This window comes from Rhynchophorus ferrugineus, unplaced genomic scaffold, assembly GCF_030347505.1.
Source record: "Rhynchophorus ferrugineus isolate W39M unplaced genomic scaffold, kcgeb_rfMv2 rfM2, whole genome shotgun sequence".
Classification (NCBI taxonomy): Eukaryota; Metazoa; Arthropoda; class Insecta; order Coleoptera; family Curculionidae; genus Rhynchophorus; species Rhynchophorus ferrugineus.
This window is the reverse complement of record NW_027472581.1, coordinates 25,419,282-25,442,168: the sequence shown is the minus strand read 5'-3', so window position 1 is coordinate 25,442,168 and position 22,887 is coordinate 25,419,282. Positions and strand designations below refer to the sequence as shown.

Below are 22,887 nucleotides of genomic sequence, written 5' to 3'. Positions count from 1 at the left end.
TTAACAAATCATGCGCGCTTCATTTAACCAATACCCAATGGGCGAGCACTCAATTATGTTAGTTTAGTATTTCAATAAAAAAATCACTGAAAAGTCATCCTTTGTAAATATAACATCTCGAGTCGGCTTGGTTGGCGCAGTGGTAAAGGCGACAGGACGATCCACCTACTGTTGCGACAGTCGCTGGTTCGAATCCTGCTGGAACATGATCGTAAAATGTACGTTTGTGATTCTTTAATATTTGTGATTTTCCTAGATTAGAGTGCAAAATCCGACAAAGAAAATGATCCCAGGCACGCCAGTAACCAGGCTGGGTAAGATCGGATATCCCTCTGAGATTATTTTTAAGTTGGTCACTCGCCTGTTGGTAGGGTTAATGCCGAGGACCGTGGTTCGAAACCCATGTTAAACAGTAGGTCCAGTCCAGATAAACCCTCGTTAGTAAAAAGAGACTTCAAAATATTAAAAATAAATAACATTTCGAAATAAACAGATAAATAAAGGATACGATAAGAGGGTTATACTTTTTAGTATTCCGAAAAATAACTATATTTAAATATTCATTCACAAAAACCTTTTTCCAATAAAACTCCACAATCAATGTACATATCAATTAAAAAACTCTTAGGGTAGAATAATAAGTAATTGTCATATTATTACAAAAACACTTTTCGTGTCTACAAAGTATAGCTGGTCAGACTATTTTAAATATATTTTCGTTTGGTCGGCGATAAAATCAACTTATATTTCTTTTAATCCAATGAATTATTTTGATTAGTTATTTTAACACTTCACTATACAATCAAATTAAGGCTATAGTTATATTTTCAAAGCAATCGAAAGAAAACTTTTTACAGCTTGAATCCTGAAAATAATATAACTTGATCCTGAAATCAAAAAAAAATCAAAAATTCCACAGTATTTTTAGTCTCACTTCGCTACCGGTAAGGTATACCACCCTCGTATGCGCGATGCTTTTACATGGCTCTGGGTATGCGCAATAAACAAAAATTGCCTTGAGTCAATAAACGCAAAAAATTGCATATAGGACAGAAAGCTGAAGATTAAGCAGATGATTTGATTTTTCTTTAAATATGCCTTCACCGCCGATGGTCCATCTCAGCTCCAGATACATTAATATTTGATTTTCCACTCTGTAGGGCATATTCATCAGGCGTAAGTCGACATATATTCAACTCAATGTTGCTACAGGTGCAACATAAATAATGTATGTGCTTATATTTTTGTAATTAAACAAGGCCCAAAAACATATTTTTCTCCAAACTTTCTTAATTATTTTGGTATATCGCTTATAGATTATTTTTTATTCACGATTAATGTATACATTTTTTTATATTGAACTGAATTGACTCCTAAACTTTAGCAGTCTATATAAACCAGTGTATTAATTGAATAAATTATAACATTACTCTGAAGCACGAAAATAATTAAAAAAAATTTAATATCGATACACTGGAATAAAAATATCCACATATCAGATTTTGTCGGCTAGCCTACTAGGATCGAATCTGAATTGAATTGAAACGAATATTGCTGGGTTAGTGGTAGAAAAAATTGACTGTTAAGTTGTGCATCAACTATAAATAAATAAACGACAACCTACACTCAGTGTAAGTAGTGGAAATTAATTGAAATCGATAAAGGGACAATAACTAAAATTAATGAAAAGCAAAATATGTGATTGCTAAGAAAAATATACAGAATTGTCATGAAACAACTCAAAAACGAGAAAATTTCTCTTTGGATATCGTTCATCTCATATTACTCTACTTTTAGTTAACGGCCAATCGTAGATAACTACAGATTAATCATCTAATCTATCATATTAACTAAAGAATAAAATTTACTGCAAAATAGAATTTATTAAGCATAACGTAATTACGTAACATGAAGAACACCATATAAAATTCGAACTACCTTATAAAATATCAACTAAGAAAAAAATTCATAGGAATATAAAATCGGTGCATTGTTCTTAGAGACACTGGTTCTTTATTAAAAAGTTTGGATAATCGTAGCGGAAAGCAATTATAAAGGAATTTTAAAATCCAGATTGAAATTTTTGATACGTCAGATGAAATTTTAATACAAATTAATGACATTCTTTTTATATACTGACTTAAAACCAATACTTGGGTATTAATTTGATGTGAATAAAAGTTGTAATAAACAAACAACGTCTGTTCTGTGACGATATACATCCCACGTGACGAATCGTCGACGAGTTACCAAAAGTGACACCTTCTATTGTAACATGGCAGCGAAATGGTATATGACTAAGCAAACACAGGCGTGGGAAACTGAAAACTTAATCATTATATTATAATTTATTAGTAAATTATAGGTTCCCCTGTGAACTGTTATTTTTCTCACTTTCCAGAAAATAATGACTTGCTTATTAGAATGTTATTACTGAGATATTCTATATTAATCTATAAAGGTATCAGAACGAATGACAAAATGTCTGTCTGTTACTGGGGAAATTGATTCTATATTTCAGTTCTTAAAATTACTGAATTGCTTTAAAAGCCTCCAAGAATATTTCAGTGAAAATAGATTAATGTCTAAGATTAATTTTCGATCAATGTCGACAGGAATTAACAAAGTTAATTTATACGGGAAAGAAAAATGGATCAAATGTATAGCTAACATTACAGTATAGCGTTCTTTCTAAATCTAATTATTTGAAACACAGTATTAAATTATGTCCTTGTACAATATGATCTTCATACCATATGTATACTAATAAATTATAAATACCAGCACGAAAGCATTCCAATCTTGGTGTATTATATTCCATATAATTAATATTCCATCAAGCTGACTCTAAAATGGATTGTTTTTTTTTGCATTTCGTCATCTAACCTAAAACTAATATCCAATCTTTAAATAGTTAACATGACTAACTTTCGTGCTGATACTGGTGTAATTATCACAAGTACATAAAACAAATAACTGATTCGACCTGTTATTTAAGCAATTTGTTAATCGAACTAAAAATATGAACAAGAATTATAAATAAATAAATAAATATAATAATTCATAATAATTAATATAATTAATATAGTTTTTCTTTTGAGTTCTAGCTAGTTGATTCGTGAAACGTCGTGAAGAAATTGTTTTTCGTCATTACACACAATTACTAAGAATAATTAATACTGATTTTGCAAGTAAACTGAATCAGTGGAGCAATGACCAATTGAATATGTCCTTCGTGGAAAATTATATCTGTATAAGCGTTCTTCGCAACAAACAAATAATTAAATAAAAGCACTGGAAAGATTCAGAAGATTGCCAATTTTTGAAAAATTATTTTTTAATTATTTACAGGGTCTTATTAGTACATAAATACAATTTCAAAGTGCCTGCCTAACAAGGGTACAGCGGAAATGAAAGAGGATGTAGAAAGAATCAATAAAGTAACATAATTGTAATGAATTCTGAATATAATTTATAGCTTTTTACGTATTATTTTTATAAACAACATATTTTTCAGTTCCAAAAATGTAGAATTACCAGCCATATAGCTTCAACATTTCTAAAAAACCATTGCTTCCAGAATACCGGAAATAAGCTGTTGAAATCATTATGCATCAAGAACAAATTGAATAAGATTGGTAAATGATGCAAAGATTTCAAAAATTGCTGGTTAACACAAAAAAAACTAACCAATACTTTGTCATCGCAAGAGAGACCTTTGAATGGCCCCATTTACCATTGACAAGCCTCAATCCCTTAATAGCAGAAGGGCGCATATCTGTTTATAAAGCAAGTAACAAATAATAAAAATTAAAAAAGCGTAGTGGTCGGGTCCTGCTACTGTTGCGTTAGTCATCAATCCTGCTGGGACATAGTTGTAAATATATGTTTGTGATTGTCTATTAGATACAAGTACAAAACCCGACAAGGAAAGTGACCCCAGTCACGCCAGTAAACAGGCCGTGTAAGACCGGATGTCCTCTGGGATGATCTCTCAGTTGGTTACTCGCCAGTCGGTAGGCTTAATGCCGAGGACCATGGTTCGTAGCTCAAGTTAAGCAGTAGGTCCAGTCTACATAGCTCTAGTTGTTAAAAAGAAGCCTTTAAATTAACACAACTTCGGGACGTAACGTCAACAAATAAAATAAACCTAAACCCGCCACGGCCTCACTTAAATGCGCATGTAGGGGGACTTGGGTATTCTAATTAGGTTAAGGAGAAAGACAACAATAAAAATACGTAAAAGCTCATAGCGCAAGTAAAAAACATTGGTTAATAATATGTTTTAGTTTTTTTATATAATAATTATTTATGACTAGCGACTCTATCTTTTTAATGGTAACGTTCATTATCCTTGATCAACACAAAATTGAAAAATGCAGATTTCCTCTGTCATTTCGACTAGAGTATTAGAGTTGTGCCGCCCTTTTTCCTATATTTGCGATAAAATATCCAAAAGAATATTTAAATTATAGGCACATTTATCTTCGTATATATCTTTGTGGTTGTCAATATGTCCAAATAGCTTTCAACCAGCCTCGTACTCAGTAAAGCAGCTGTTAAGGGGGTTTCTAGTCTAGAAATTAAAAAAAAATCATATTTTCTAATAATTCTTTAAGAATAGGCCCTTAAGAAGGTCTTTCAAAATTTAAATTATTTTTGGAGACATTTGACGCGATATTCCAAGTTCTACTAAATAAATTTACTTAAAATTTGAAATCATACAAAATAAAACTATAATAAAATTTGGATTTTTACAATGTTAAAAACATTCGGAAAAAATTGTAAAAAATGTCGTTTTCTGAAACCGCCATAATTTAATGAAAAAAACATGTTTTTTTATTTTGCACGATAGGAGCACTTCTCTATATTAAGAATTTTTTTTTATTCAGATTACTAGGAAGATTTCAATCCTGCCACTTTTTTCTTCTTTTAAGCATTCTTAACATTAACAAATATCTTGTAAAAAATGGTTAGTAAAACTATTGTTATAATAAAACCCCTGCTCTAGACTAGAATACCCCTTTAAGGATCTGACGTACACCTGTTTCATGTTTATTCTATAAAGGTTTAAAACAAAATAGTACACTTCACTAGTAAAGTGGAACGGCTTCAAGCAATTCATTTCGGAACTATTGAACCAGCAAACATTACCTAACTAAAATATTTCCATGGAAAGATATACTTTGTTGCGTGCAATCACCGTGTATAACATTAAAAACTCTGCGGAAAACGTAATGGTTTATTATAGACACGACTAAATGAGTAACCATCGATGTGTTGCGCTCTTAAAATAAAATGATAATCGCACCTAATTAAATTAATACATAAATAATAAATATAACAATTTTATGGCATTCTTAAAATAGCATTTCGAATATAAAAATGGTCCAAGAGAGTGATTCTTACGTGGACGCGGTAGGCAGACGGCCAGTGAGCAGAGCGGCATCGAGCGGACAAGTTCAATAAACCCATTTTATCCGAAAATTTAAGGTAATAATAGTAATAAAAGAGGCATGCGTTTCAAAAATAAGTAGGAAACGGGCTAACAATAGATTTTTTTCCGTCGACGATAGCGAAGGCTAATTATGCCGAACTGAATCCGTGCCTTATTTGAATTTACAGTACGTTGTCTAGCTTTCGTAATGAATCATAATAAATAAATGATTCCTGGTTACGAGCTATGTTAAAAATATGATGTACAGGGTGCTAAATTAAAGATATAATGTATTGTAAACGTTCGTAAACGTTATTACCTTTTTAGAGAAAATAAGACATACAATAAAGTTATTGATAAAACAAGCAGCTCATTTTCTATTATATAAACAAATTCATGCATGAAGTTTATGAGGACTTATTTTATATAAGTTTGATATACCCCTCAAGTTATAACTTAAGTTATACTTAAGAATATAGTAGGTTATTCAAACGTTATTGGTGAAATATTTTTTGTTCAATAGAGTGTCCTGTACAATTTCAATATTCTCAACTCTTCAGTAACAATTCCGCCAGTTCCAAAACATTTGTACTTCATATCATAGGCAACGCATTATATTACAAGCATTTCAAAATCAAAACAAATAATTCTAAAAGCTCTTAAGTAAACTGTGCCTGCAAATCATACCAGATTAAACTAAAAAATAGTCTTCCGAAAACATTTACGATATGATTTCATTGCTACTTTTTTTGCAAAATTATGTGAAAAATGTAAATAGAACTAGTACGTCAAAAGGTTTTAGGTCCATATATGTTACGTAATACGGCCCAGATTATCCAGCCATCCATGGAGGGTTTTTTATATCATGGAAATTTATATAGAAACAGTGCCATTTTGAAGATACTGTCTATACTCAAACATAATTTTACAAGTATAAGCTATCCAGACGTAATAACGACCATGTACATCCCTGTAGCGTTAAGCCTGTTTCTTTAGGGGGCAGAAGTTATGTAATACGGTCTAGACTATTCGGTCATCTGTTTTTTTTTTGGCTACCTGAATGGTGAATGAGTAAGATGTGGTTAGTCTGTTTTTACCCTTAGGGTCGCTTTGTATCGTCGTTCAACAAGTCGCCTCTTATGTCCGTTAAATAAGTAAGATTTTTCAAATAAATTAATAGTTTTTATTTTCTAAACTCTCACATATTTTAACTTACTGGGCATATGTAGACTTTAGAATAAGCTTTAGAATAAGACTAATTAATTAAGATAATATTTTATACAGAAGATTGCTTAATGAAGTGATTTTCTACATGCCATGTATATATAATATAGACATAAGAAATGCTTATTGCCAATAGAGCAGATTATGCAATCACAAAGAGTAATAAATTTTTTTTTTAACTTATATACTCAATTTTTTTTTTGATTTTTCAATAAAAGCCAATTAACCAATATTGATTATAATGAAAATACAGAATCAATAACAGCAATCTTAGCAAACTATAATACAAATAGAATATCACTTACTATGGCAACATGAATATTTCAACTAGGATTTAAAAAAAGAACTGAAGATGAAGAACGAATTGCAGCATGTTCGAAAATACATCTACTATATTGACTGACTGATATTGATATCAGTCAGTATTGAATATTGAATCAAACAATTATTCAAAGAATAGAAACGAAGTTTTTTCGCATGTTTACCTAAAAAAGGAATATTTCTTTACTTTCATCTTAGAATTAATAGATTTGAACTATAACTCCATTGATTATTGTAGTCTATATAATCACAGACAAAATGCATTCTTCATTTTCATAAAAATAACAACGTAGGAATCAAAATCAAGAAAATATTCTATTATAATTTCCAACATTTCACAATGTCATGGTATTACAACATCATGGGATAATATAATCAGTACTACCAATATTCTAGCAACGCTTCAGTCCCGGTAATGAACAATCAACACCCGTCTTGAATATAGAATAAATCGTAAGGTGACTTTATATGAACAACAATTGCCCATTATGCAAGAAGGGAGTCTTTGGGAACTTTTCAGTATTAACCATAGCACGAATGACTGGTGCATATAAACCTACAAGTCTGGCGAGACAAACAAAAACAAGGACATTATCAATACGCAAGTGGAATTCCAGTTATCGGAACAGTTAAGTTACGAGTATCAGACAATCGGGTTTGAATCAATTACGAAACATATGTTCATTGGTAAAAATTCGGGTGCACGTGAATGGCTACACGCGAGTCGAGACCTACCGCACGTACATTATAGAATCATCGACAAAATCCCCATTAAAATATGTATGTACATATCAAATAAAACAGCAAGTAAATTTTATTAATATGATAAAGATCTAAAAAAGGACTACAGAAAGTAAACAAGATATAATACATGATTAAGTAATTAAGAACAGACGCACTTAAATAACATGAATAACATTTCAATTTCAATAAATTTACCTTGTTTACCTAGGTTTGTTTTTGAAAAGCAATTCATCACAATACGAGTAAAGTTATCGATATTCTAGGAGAATTAATGAAATTAAGCTATAAAGTGAGATATTAAAAACGTTAATGAAAACAAAATAAAGAAAATGTATGTTTATGTCAATTAACAGAATCGGTATAGACAATCACATATTATTGATGTATTTCCTTTGCATTGCTTTTTTTACACCACCAATATATATTTGGAATCTTCTGTCGTAATTTTATATCTTTCATCTAGTAGTTTATGTACTTGTCTATATGCACTGTAGTGGATATTACAAACATATACAATAGTGTCCGCAATGTCAGTACTCATTCATATTCTTATTAAACATATCAAACATGATTCCACTTCAAATTTTTTAATAACCGCTAGGAACAATGACACTAATATCGATATATAAAAATTTAAATCCTCTAGGAAAAACTGTTAGATAACTAGTTATGTTTTACATACTGTCATTATGTGAACTTTGAAAACTACTTTATTCTGGTAATCTTGTTGATGTTGTCACAACTAGAATATATAATTTATAATTTTTATTCATACGCTTAATTTTAGTTGTATATTTGAATGCATTTTGTATTAGTAATATATGGTATACTATAGTATACTCACTGGGATTAATATATCCATTATCAATAAGAAAACTGGTATACATAATAATAGAAGACATATAAGAAATTAATAAGCCCGTAAATACATAACAATATAATTAGCAAATAATTAATATAACTTGATGTAGATATAGCACATCTTATTCACATCCCTATAGTTTGAGAAAAAGTATGGTCTCAAAACAGTACGTTAATATGTTTATTTGATTTAAAAAAGAATTGGTTAAGTAACATATAAAATATATTATTTAATTTTAACAAATGCATTTTTCATATCAAAACTTATATTAATACGATCTAACGAGAAATGATTTATTAAGTAAAACAGCCTAGAAAGTAAATACCAGCTTTCAGGGAAAATAAAGACTATAATCTTGCGATATATATTATATTATATACATTTTTCCTATACTATCAGTTTCTTGTTTACATTCACTTTTCTATACATTAATGTATCATTCAACGATTTCTCATTTCCTCATTTTTCTTTCTTGATTCATTTAACAGAAAGACCTCGAAACTCATACTACGATATCTAACAAAATTCCAGGAAGAAATAATGATCTTATTCGTATACAATAACACATGAAAGTGTGTTTCTCTATTTTTAACGCTGATGATGTTAAAACTGAGGATAACATAACAAAAATTGCAAATAAAATGCTCAACAAGATAGGATCCATTGATAAAAATGTAGCTATTTGATAAAAACGGTCCTGTTTGACAACTGAAAAGGCTGTTATATATAACGGAAGTTTGATAAGTCAATCGCTTTTTGAATATCCCGCGCAGTAACTTTATCTAGTTAATAACTGTGATCTATTTGTGACTACTGTGAGATTTTGAGCAAGTTGCGTCATTTAATTCGTGGGTAATAAGATTACTACGTCCATTTCTAATCATTTGTGGTTGTGTGTTATTTAAACAAAATTCAAGACTAATTTATTTAACTTTTTGTCATTAACTAATAATAACTATGAGTTGCAAATAACGACAGTAGTAAATTAATACATAGGTGTAAAATTGACCACAGCTCTTGACAGCAGACAGATTGAAAAATGAAAGAGTAATCTTCGTGCTGATTAAACATTATTTTTTCGAAAAAAATCATCACCTAAACCAAAGATAGGCTTGATAAATAATATTTGGAGATTGTACTATTAATTTGTTGATCAGATAATGAAACTGTGTGAAGCGACTGATGCTGTAGGCATCTCAAACAAAGGGTACATCATAATTTACATGAATATTTTGATATGTAAAAGCCAACCGCGCGGTGGGTCTTGTGATTGCTCACACTCGACCATAAACCCAACCATATAACCTCTTCAAAAACATTAAAAGAACCAAAGAACTATCAAAACAGTGGGTTTTTCTTGAAGGTGAACTTACACAAAAGGGAACAGTTTTTTCTGGATGCACGCGATGCCACAATATCGATTATCTTCAAAAGGGTAAAACGATAACCGACGAACATTATTTATTATTAAGAGCTTTCGATGGTCGTTTCTTAGGAGGGGGGCGTTACATCGTGCGACTGCACAGTTTTTAATCTAAATTAATAATTTTTCTGTGTTTAAAACCCTTTTCCATATTATATATTAAACAGCTAAATTGATAGCATGCGATAAAACACCTGAATATTGCAAAAAAGAGGACTATAATCAAATATTTAAAAAATAATAGACATGTTCGGGAAATTAAATGTTGTGGAAACTTTTTTATCAAAAAACAATTTCCTTTAATCTATCAAAGAAAGAAAAACATCCATTAATAACGCATCTACGAAGAAACGATTAAGAGTGACACATCTGCTCGGGAAAAAAAGTAACAAGGTGGTAACTGATGTGTAAACGTACGATAACCCATCGACAAAGACCGTTCAAGGTCTTTAAACTTCAAACATAATGGTAGGTCAGAGACACGGCACAATGAAAGTCGATGGGCCATACATAAAACCCCACGCGGTAAGACGTGGATGATGGTGCAAAAAACGTCGATCTGCTTACTCGGAAAAGCCCACAGCCTGAACACAAACAAAAGATCGTCATAGATTTACTGGTCTACGATCTATATGGCAGCAATTATTCATACGCTTAATGGTTATTGCAAAGACATAGTTCATAATGCCCTTACCACCAGCATAAAACCGACTACTACTCCATAAAAACATATTTAATTGAATCATTTGTTTGATACTTGTGAATTAATAACAGAAGAAAAAATGTAAATACTTTCAGATCTGTAGAAAATATTTGCATAACACTAAAGTTAAAATAAAAAGTTTTTATCATAAATAGTTGAAATATTGGAAGTGGCAAGATATATTTAGAAAATGTCAACACTGACATTTTTTACTAGTAAAAATGATGAAAATCAATAATAGCTTTTAGAACAAATACTGTAATCTTACCATATATACTCAATATTTTTTTTTTCTATACTATCGGTTTGTCTTTAATATTTACTATTCTATCCATTAAGCAATTTATTATTCGACGATTTCCCATTTATCGTTTTCTTTCTTAAATAATTTAACGGAAAAACCTCACAACTAATACTTTTAACAACATTCCTCAAAGAAACGATAACTATTGGTTTACAATAATACTTGAAAGTGTATTTCTTAATATCTTAAGTTCTATAGAGCCTTCTCTATACATTCTTTAATAAATTCAAAATAAAAGATTTTTTTGAGCCAAATTACCACTGTTCAAAGAAGCATTACTTTTTTTGCTATTTTTTGACATGTCTGAATTATTGAAAAATAGTAAAAATTCAAATTTTGTTATAATTTACTCTTAAAGGGTTAAACCTTAAGGGTTAATACTAAGAAACTCAGCTTAAAAATATTATGGTATAGAAAAAAATTAAAAGATATTCAGTAAAAAATTCTTATTGTGTGTCTGACCTGTAAAATAATGAGACATCATCAATTGAATTTCTACAAGATCGATTAAAAGATGCCTATATGAACAAGACTTACATATGGGACAATCAACCAATACATTTTTCATTAAAAAAAAAAACAGAAAATATCACATTATTAACAGAGCACGTAACTTGGAATTGTGCTGTGATGAAATAAATCTACTAGTAGAATCTTTAATCAAACTATTCAATTCTAGAAACTGAAAGTACTATGAGCCAATTACCACTATATTTTTTAAGATGAATGCAATGGTACTCCACACCGTGTATAACTTGATTCTAATGATAATTTAAAATGTTCAATCCGGTACTAACTCCAAAAATACATAGTTTAAAAAGTTTTTGATCTTCTGAAGAGAACATTCCTAAGGTTGAATTGGAACGCTCTGCTAGACAAAATCAAATAGCTAGACAAAGAAATTTTCTCTAATTCCCTAAAATGGATTTAACAGTTTTGCACTATACTATACATTCACAAATTGATTCATAAAATTATTCGAAGACGTTGAAAAGTAATATGAAAAAAAATTCAGCAACCATATATGAAGATAATGAATTTTTGAATATTTAGTGTCTGTTTCTTCATTTATGGGCGCATATAAACTACCATTAGTAGTTTCTTGAAGACAATTAAAATTGTATTTGAAAAATAATTATTATTTATGTTAAATTTATTATTCAACACACTTGTACTGTTCTGTAAGGATATCTAGGAAAGATCGCTAATAAAAATGCATGTTATTTATAAGTATCATTATTTATGAACAATACTTTATTAGATTCCTTCCAAATACAACAGTATTTTTTCATTATATTCACATTACAATAGAATTATCTGACTAATTGAAATCACTTGATTGTCAACATGTCACCAGTTCATTCCGGAAAAACAAAATAGTTTTTTGTAAATAAAAGTTATTGTTTTAAACCCCTATACGTTTCATAACATATATTCATTATAATGGCATTCTTTAACAAATATTACACAACAGCAGTTTTTATAAAATCCATATAATATAAAAAAGCCATTAATGTATAAATAGTATCAGCCATTTCAATGTGCTGTAATAACATATAGCAAAAGTAAGCCCATGCATTATTCAGTTAGCTTGTTGCTGACGCCAATATGTATAAATTTAAAAATTCCAGAAAATCAAGCAATTATAATGCAAGTGACGAATAATTATTCCATAACATTAACATAATAATATTTCCAACTAAAATATAACTTCCCATCAACATAGATAATTAATGTAAATTTATTTTATTAGATATTATTTTTGTTATTTTATTCTTATAAAGTATGTATAAATGAAATATTTATAATTATCATGCACAAAATGCAGTAGTGTTTTAGTCACAAAATAGCATATTTTATCTTTGTGGTATACCATTTTGCATTCTTCGACTTTCCACAGCTCGATAGCGCAGTGGTTAAGGCGATAGAACGATCCTGTTACTGCTGCGATAGTCGCGGGTTCAAACCTCATAATAGTGATGTGCCTTATATTTAGGATTGTAATCGCAAATATCTTTAAGCAACAATATAAAACCCGACAAAGAATAACCATCCCAATCCAGCCTGTACCAATCGGACCATGATGGTTCAGATGTCAAGTTAAGCTGTAGTTCAATCACTAAAAATTCCAAGAAGTTCATGTGCCCAAAATCCATATACCGTAAATTACATCTTTTCCATATACCATTATTAAAATAGAACTATGCCTCACCGACAGTCACTATTCATTTTAAATAATGGCTTTCTTTTTTATATTTAAACTAAAAATGTTTAGTTATTTTAGTACCTTTTCACTCAAATTATATATTATCCATTGTTCTTAATTATGTGTGATGATCGAGAGACTTATAGCTTTTCTATGAACAATTAATTAATTGATTAATTAATTAAAATTTAAATGATTTAATTAAAAAAAAACGGATAAATTTTGTCAATTCGTCGGTTTCAAAAATCAAGCGATTTTAGCTATATTTTTCTCTTGATCTAAAGTACACGTAAGTAAACAAATGTTTCTTTAGAGGGATATAATTGGACTTGGATGACATTTTTACATTATTTAAAATATCTATTGAAAATCGCATTGAATATAATAATAGGTACATACTACTTTATATAGATTGTATTCATTAGAACTAGCGACCCTTATAATTAAGTACCATACCTAATACAACTAAAAAAAAGTGTAAACTATAAAGAAATCTTATACTATATATGGGTGTAATATAACTCTCCAATTTTTAAAGAATACAGTTCTTATGACACATGAAAAAAGGCAATAAACCGACTTATAAACGTATGTGAAACGCAGTAAAAGTTTTTTTTATATAGTACGAATAAAAATAAATGGTTTTTATAGGCTCCCATAAACAGTTACGAGAAGTGTGCCATGAACTATAAGCAATTGTCATTTTATTCATTGTTTATAATTTTTTTGATGCACTTTTCCACGATATACACAGCCGAGACGACGTTTTCAGTCCATTGGATAGCTGCCGGTGTTAATTTTCTAAATTGACTGTACAGTTAAACGGTAACACTCTTATATATTTCTCTTCAAATATATAATTTTTAGACCAGTGACACAAATCTTTGTACTAGATCAATAACAGGCCCGCAGAATAATGATCCTAATATTATAAACTGAATCTTTCTAATCTAGATTCTGAAAAAAAGTAATATAAATACAAAATTCCACTAATTTAGGAAATTATTATATAGATCTGACTTAAAAGAAACAAAATTTCAAACTAAATAAAGTATGAAAAATAATATTTCACATTAATTATGTTAAGAATACATTTCGTCCCAACTTTACTAATTAATAACATTAGAAAAATTTGACTTTACTGTCCTTAATGACAACAATTCACGAAACTAGGATGATTGGTGAGGGAATATTTTTAAATTTCAAGTTTATTTTAAGTAGTATGAGAAATAAATTACAAATATATTCGTAAAGATAAAATTTTTGTTGAAAAGTAACAATGTTCATTTTATGTTAGTGTTTAATTAGTTAAAAGAGGGCAACAATTATAAAACATTATAAAACAAAAAACATCTTTTATAAGCTTTCTTATGTATTATTTTTAATTACGGTCCCATTTACCCTAGCACCTGTCTTCTATTATGTTTAGATCCCGGTAGAAGAGATCTCCCTAACCCTCACTAAAATTTCATTTTATGCTCCTAAAGTTTTGAAGTTTGCCAGTTTCTTTATGTATATTTAGTGCCCTCAAACCTCTCCAAATGCAAAACCTCTCCAAGTTTCACTTGTATATAGTGAGTTATAATTTCAATAAAATTTGTATCTTTTATCAATGTCCGAATTTCAGTGTCATCAAATATTCAAATTCTTAATATTCAAAGCATTCTCCTTTCTTATATATAACTTTGAACACTTGTTTCATCATACATAACTTGATAAGTAGTAATGGAAGTAAATTTTTCTCTAGTTAACATTTTCTTATTAATTACCTTGGCTTTACCAACAATTAAAGATTATTTCAAGCACCACACTTCTTATTAATATTGAACTTGTTCGCTCAACTATCCCTCCGTCATATAAGAATGTTGTTTACATATTCACATTGTTGACCAAATGAGAAATTGCCCATTTTTAAATCAAAACAAACCGGCCATTTAATAATCATAAATATAAATATTTTTTTACAGGAATTTCATAATTTCTCATAATATAATATATTTAATGTATCAATACGCAGAAAGTCAAACATTTAAAAATAAAACATTTTCTAAACAGCCGACTTGAATTAATAATTATTTTAGAAATAAAAGGAACCAAAATCATAAAAACCAAATAATTAAATTAAATCATCTCTTAAAACTGTAATTTGTAATTGGTATTTCAAATACCTCACGCTGATGTATTTTGTAGATAGTTTTTCAAATATTAATGGCTTTAAAATACATTTGAACATAAATACATATTAACAGGTGAGTTCTGCAGAAAATAACGGCCATAGAACTGGGAGAAATTCATTGAAGTATTGGAACCTATTGATACAGCTTTAGATTACATTCAGGGAACAATTGTGATTACGGCAGACAACTGTCACCTTTAATAATGTCTGTACGAATCAAATTAGATCGGCTACAGGATTGTAATTTGAAGCATTTTACTTGTGAATGTGCTGGTTGCCAGAAAGAATCTCAACAAGTAGAAAGCAAATAATTCAATATCAGGCATCTCAAGCGTTAGATGCATGAGATGCATAGACAGTTAGGTTCATAAATGATAAAAACAAAAAGCTTGCTATCCTTGGACACAATCTTTTACTATCCTTGTACAAATATAAAAATCGTGTTCAAACAATATAACAAAGTTTGAGCTCAGAGGCGGTAGGGAGATTTCTTTAGAAGGTTTGGCGAGACCCCACAAGAGGCTGTTTGTCTGATAATACATTTAACGATCTAGTGTTCATAAAAAGAAATTCTTCTTTTAGTGATGAATAAGGCTGGGCTCTATTCTATAATATTCTAGATATTTCTGGTATACTAAGGCTGTGGATTAATTCAAAGGGAATTAAAATAGCATATGGCATAAGTCATAAAATAGTGTTATGGAATATCGCATTAAATAATTCTGCGACTGCTGAGACTGAGTTCTTTTTAACAATTTGCAAGCATCACAATAATAGGAAGACAGTATTACCACTGTATTATAAAACCGTCAGCTGTGTTAAAAGTATCATAGGACGCGTATTTCTAAATTAAAATCAGAAAAATAGTGTTAGAAATATTTCCCAATTTTCAGCACTCATGATATTGATTAAGAAAATAGGTGTTGCTTGATTAGAGGTTTTAGGATTTTGATATATTTTCATCTTAGACGCATTTCGAGAACATGTAAACAAAACTATTGAGTTTTTTTCGACTCACACATGGTTCGAAGTAGCAATTAAAACGATGAAACTAGTATAACATGATTCGCAGTAAACGTTGTTTTTATTTAAAGATTTCCTTCAATTAATGGTGGCCTTGGTATCTCCAAAAATATTGCCGTTTTAGTTGATGATGATATATGCCAGTGTTCTTGTCGCGCATATTAAAGAACCGTTAAAATTCGTTAAAATATTGTGACATACGCGATAATAACATGAAATGCCGTTATTTATTTTGCATATCGTTCCATATTCATATTGATAACGAGTTAAAATTAAAGTGGAATATTAAGTAACTTTAAACTCATTTATCAACCAGTAAGTAAATATTCAAAAATTAAAATTTTAAAAACCCGTAATGTCTAGAAACTAGAATTTTTAAAATTCCCATGTTTTATATTAAGTTCTGAGGCAACAAATGCCCTATTAACCTTGTCTAAAAATGGTACTATTTTATAAACTTACAGACTCATTTCATGTCGGTGCAGACGTCATGGTTTCACTGCTTGTCAGGCAAAAAAGAATAGTTTTCGGTAGCATAATGTGACTGGCGATGAAAGGTGGATCCACTACGACAATACCAAGTGTAAGACATCCACATCCGACACGGAATGGAAACATTCATGATCATAAAGTCTTGCTGTGCATATGGTGGGATAAGCAATTATGTAGTATTAAGAGTTCCTAGAATAGAGTAGATGTCTATCGAAGTGAATTGAACAAATTATTGGAAAGGAAAAAGGAATAGCAAGTAACAGATGCAAAGTCATACTCTTACATGAGAATGCTCGGCCACGCGTTGCAAGAGTTGCATAGACGTACTCATCACTTTAAATAGCTTCACAATATAGCACACCACTTGATTCCGAAAGAACAATTCGGCATCCGTGCCAAACACTCAAGAATTCATCAAGCTGCTCACGTCGCAGTAACCATCCACCAGGCACTAACAAAAGGTCGCAAATCTGGAGCCATTTTTCTAGATGTTTCTAAAGCTTTCGATCAAGTATGACAGAACGGTCTAGTATTCAAAGCGAACCAGCTAAGTCTACTGAATGACCAAATCTCCCTGATTCATTCATACTTAGACGGTAGATGCTGTCAAGTAAAGCTCGCCGACGCAGTCGTCTCTCGAAAACAGATCTCCACAGGAGTCCCGCAAGCTGCTCCACTAGCTCCAGTCCGGTCCAACCTTTGTATGGATGACAATCCCATGGCCTCTGTCGTCGGCAAAACTTAACAATCCCGAACCCGCAGCTACACCAGCCAAAGACCATTTGGTTCTAGATGGTTAATCGGGAATATAGAAAAAAAAACACAGCGCCTTCTGATTACCATATTCAGACCGATGCATGCAGTACGGCAATCACTGATACATGAGTTCGAAATGCGGAAGAAGTGTGAAAAGGATAGATGATTGGTTCGCTATCAAACCAACATCGTTCTTTCGAGACGGAATGGTCATGTTGCAAGAAATATGGAAAAAAAGCTGTAAAAAATTATGGAAAATATTTCTATTAATATGTACTGCATGCTTTTTATGTTAAAAAAAAGGTCTGAATACCTGCAATCACCTAATATACTATTTTTCAATATATACACAAAACAGTATATCCATGTATATGTTATGTATCAACTTTAATGATTTGTGAGAGACAAATAAAACGCCAGATCAGCATAGCCTAAAACGGCGACATATTTGAGTTAGATCACCTCCCCAATTAAAGACAAAATTAAAATAAACAACTCTACGTCGCTAATTTCCGAGCAGATGTATGAGCGAAAAAAAAACGAAGATAAATAGTTCTAGTCCCCCATAGAGTGACTGACGAAAATATACGCAGTCGGGTTCTGATGCATTGTTCATGTTTTTTAGGTCGGCTTTTTACAATATGCACAGCTGAAATCACATTCAGTCCATGCGATAGCCCATAGATCGCTGTGTTAATTTCCTAAATCGAGTTTACAGTTACGATAAATTACAGTAAATCGTTCCGCAGGCTTGAACGTATTGACCGACGGATATTTTAGTTGTAAAAGATGATAATTAACTACTAATTTTAAGTATACATGCAAATGATCATTTATTGTTTGGGTAAAGTAAGATTTGTACGAAGCAATCTAAAATTAAAAATCATCTAAATCCTTAAGAAAAAATTTATTATATGCACCAGTCAGTATTAAAATTGTTTGATCATATTGTATATATGTATATCTGGCAACAAGGTAATCAACAAGTGTTAGATGCTTGTATATATTTTCTGTCTTGCTATTATACATATTGGCGAAAAAGCGAAGTATTAACGTTAAACCGGCTAATCTAAATATTAAATTCGATGTTTCTGACGAGGATCTCTCCATATAAAACAACAATTTTCCATTTAGCATTATTGAGTTAAGTGTACATAGATGCTAATCGTGGAAAGCTCATAGTTCATTCGTTTTTAATAATCCTTACTTTTGTCGTTTGATTTGAAAAAATCTTCTGCCGAAACCCATCAAACACTTTTAGAGACTGGTGTTTAAAAATGCTGATTTTGATATGAATTTCAAGAGTTATTGGATTAAACACAACTCAAATTCATCTTCACGTGTGATGGAGGAAATCCGATTAAAAATATCCTTTTGAGCCGTTTAGAGCAATGCAGTTTAATTGCTTGTTAGGAAAGAAAATCAAAATTTTCCATGGCGTCTGAACTGGGGATGAAAAGTGGATCTACTACAACAATCCAACATAGACACTAAGCGGAATATTAATAACCATAAGATCTTCTGATTAGCAAGGTTTAATGAATTGCAAATTGCCTTAAAAAGGAATGCCATAACAACGTCCCATATATTGTAAAATATATTTGCACATAAATATGTTTTTTAATTTAAGGATACCCTAAATTAAAAAATACCATAAACTGAATAGTTTTTAAAGTAACAGAAGTATCAAAATATGAAATATTCAGTAAAAAACATACAACAGGTCAATCGAAAAGTCCCCGGCCTACCATAGTAAAACACATTTTTTGGCAAAGTTAGTTTGTTTTATACTCAACATAATTCCCTTCAAGGGTGGTACACTGATTATAGAGACCCTCCAACTTTTCTATACCATTTTTGTAGAACGATTTGTCCTTTGCTTCAAAATATACCTCAGTTTCGTCAATCACCTCTTCATTCGACGAATATTTCTTCCCAGCGAGCACTTTTTTGAGATCTAAAAACAGGAAATAGTCGCTGGGGGCCAGATCTGGAGAATACGGTGGATGAGAAAGCAATTCGAAACTCAATTCATCGATTTTTGCCATCGTTTTCACTGACTTGTGACACGTGCATTGTCTTGGTGAAGCAATACTTTCTTTTCCTTCAAATGCGGCCGTTTTTCCGCTATTTCGTCCTTCAAACGGTCCAATAAGGCCATGTAATAGTCGCTTTTGATGGTCCTTCCTTTTTCAAGATAGTCAATGAAAATTATTCCATGCGCATCCCAAAATACAGACGCCATAACCTTGCCAGACGACTGTTGCTTTTTTCCATACTTTGGAGCGGGTTCATCCTGTGCAGTCCACTCGGATGACTGTCGATTGGACTTCGGAGTGAAATGATTGAGCCATGTTTCATCCATTGTCACATATCGACACAAAAACTCGGGTTAATTACGCTTGATCATCTTCAAACACTGCTCCGAATAATCAACTCGTTGTTTTTGGTCAAAAGTGAGATCGCGCGGTACCCACTCTGCACAGAGCTTTCTTATACCCAAATATTCGTGAATGATATGATGTGCACGTTCAGTTGATATCTTTAGAGTGTCTGCTATTTTCTGCAGATTCAATGTACGGTCAGTCAAAATCATTTTGTGGTTTTTTAAATGTTTTCGTCGGTAATAACCTCTTTTGGGCGCCCACTGCACTCACCGTCTTCGGTGCTCATTTCACCACATCTAAACTTAGCATACCAATCCTTGATGGTTGATTTTCCTGGGGCAGTGTCCGGAAACTCGGCATCAAGCCAAGTTTTTACTTCAAGTGTATTTCTTCCCTTCAAAAAGCAATATTTTATGAACACGCGAAATTCCTTTTTATCAATTTTTTTTCACAATAACAAGAGTTGTTTCCCTCAAAATGCTATAATTCACAAACTAATGATCCGACAGCTGTCAAATTTATACACGCATCTTTTGAGGGTTAGGGCTAACTAAAAATATATGGATTTAATTCTAGTAGCGCCATCTATGTGTCAGCCCGGAGACTTTTGAATTGACCTGTTACTTTTAGTGCGAAGTCGCAAAGTTAATTCTGTATAACTTTCTCATCATCTAAAATGGTTTGAAAGTGGCGATTAAAAGATATTCTAACTAATAGAGCAAAACAGTATCCTGCATGAAACGACATCAACGAATGACGAATATATTTAAAACCGTCCTCCATGCGGTTACCTGCGTTTCTGGTAAACAACAAAATGTATTACATTTTTTCAACAATTGTATATAATTCTAAGCCAGCCTGAGGAAGAGTAGTGTACTAGTATAAAAGAAACACCGTGGAAGAACGTTTTGATAATAGAAAGAAATATTTGATAAGTTTTATAGAAATAGATATATTTATCAAATTCTACTTCGCGTGCTACGATTATTACGTAAATCTCGAATATCAATAATAAATGAGAGTCCTATTTTATTGTTAATATCCACGCGAACGGTACGCTATTGTTGAACAAAATATTTTGGCTTCTAGTCGAAGAATATTGATTCGTATCGGTATTCGCAGATGCCAGTCACCGCGGCCAAGCCGCGGAAACCAGATCTGTGTCTCGATTAAAACTCCAACTACTCGGTTACGTCACCATCATCGAAATAGATTCTTGTCCCGACATTTAACATAAATACTTGAACAAGAGGAGAAAAATCGGGGACATATCGATTATCCCGGGCCCTAAAGTCTAGTTTTCATTGGAAATGCAATTTATACTTCGTCAACTATCCAATTGTTATATCCCAGTCAATTCGTGACATGTAAGAACAGTTAAATACATGTAAAAATGCTCAAAAACATATATACAAATTTAGCCCTATCTCAAGAAGTTTCATCATATTGATGATGTTCCATGCATCCATGTGCGGACATAATTATTGCGGCGTGTTTTTCTACCGTGTGTTTTTCTAGTAACTCATTTCAATGAATTCATCAAGTATAATATATAATAATAAATCCTCCTCGAAATACGATATATCAACATCAATAACTCGATAAAATTAAATAAACATTTAAATATATCTATATATATGGCAAAATTGATTCGATATTTGATTTTGAAATCTTTTAAAAAAGAGAGAAAAGCGAGAATATCATTCTACCCTATGGCGAAAATTTTATTTTAATAATTGTAATCGTAAAAAATAGATAGAAAAGGAACTATTATAATTGACTCCAAAAGTTGTTCTAGGTTTGATGATGTCAAAAATCATATATTCAAAATAGTCCAGGTGAATTGTCCATTATAAAGTACAACTACTTGAAAACATAAAATGGTAATGGAATGAAACTAAACTATTTTCAAAAACGTATATAGTGTATAATATCAAGTAATAATATCAATATCCTACCACTTAACAAAACAAAATTCCATGATAATTCAACAGTTGAAACTTACAAAAGAAAAAAAAAAAAAGAAACAATTCATAAACGACAAAATGTATGCTTTAGTACTTTCAGGAAAAAAAAACAGTAAATGCACGCCATAAATGACGTCGAAACAAAAAAAGAGTCTGATGCGTTAGAACATGTAACCGAATCAGTACATAAAATTCGATTTCAATTGACACTGTTGTCAAATGTCTACAAAATTCTTCAAAACATAATAATTAGAGGTTAAGAAACGGTAAAGCAAAATTCAAAAGTTAATGCGGCAACATTGCGACGTGCTGATGTCATTAATTTTGATGACCTCATACCCTCCATAAAACAGACAAGGTCACTCATGATTATATGATGAGTAACTATACTATGAATTTTTCAATTTGAGAGTTCTACCGAGTGCAATTTCACTCATTTCTCAAAATATATAAGATTTAATGTATTAAAACTATTAAGTGTGAACCTCAATATAATTACACAAAAAATAAACAAACTGTACGCATTGGACGTCCAAACAATGTGGTAACACCAGAAAACATAAAATCAATAAAATCGTTTTGAATGATCGTAAAGTAATTGAAGTTAGCTAACATCATAAGGATATCAAAAGAACGCGTTGGCTTTATATTGCATGAGCATTTGACTTTGAGAAAGCTCTGCTCAAAGTGGGTGCCGCGTTTGCTCATTGTTGACCAAAAACAAGAACATGTTGATGATTCTTAGCAGTGTTTGGCCATGTTTAAATGTAACAAACCAGAATTTTTGTGTTGATATGTGACCATGGATGAAACTTGAATCCATCACTTCACACCGAAACCAAAATAATTGCGATCTAAGTGG

At 31.1% G+C, this 22,887-nt stretch overlaps 1 protein-coding gene across 10 annotated transcripts in view; it reads right to left on the bottom strand.

Annotated features, from left to right (window-relative positions):
* Positions 1-22,887, bottom strand: part of mrj (DnaJ heat shock protein family (Hsp40) member B6 mrj) — an 87,886-nt gene that overhangs the window by 27,301 nt on the left and 37,698 nt on the right. The window lies entirely within an intron of this gene.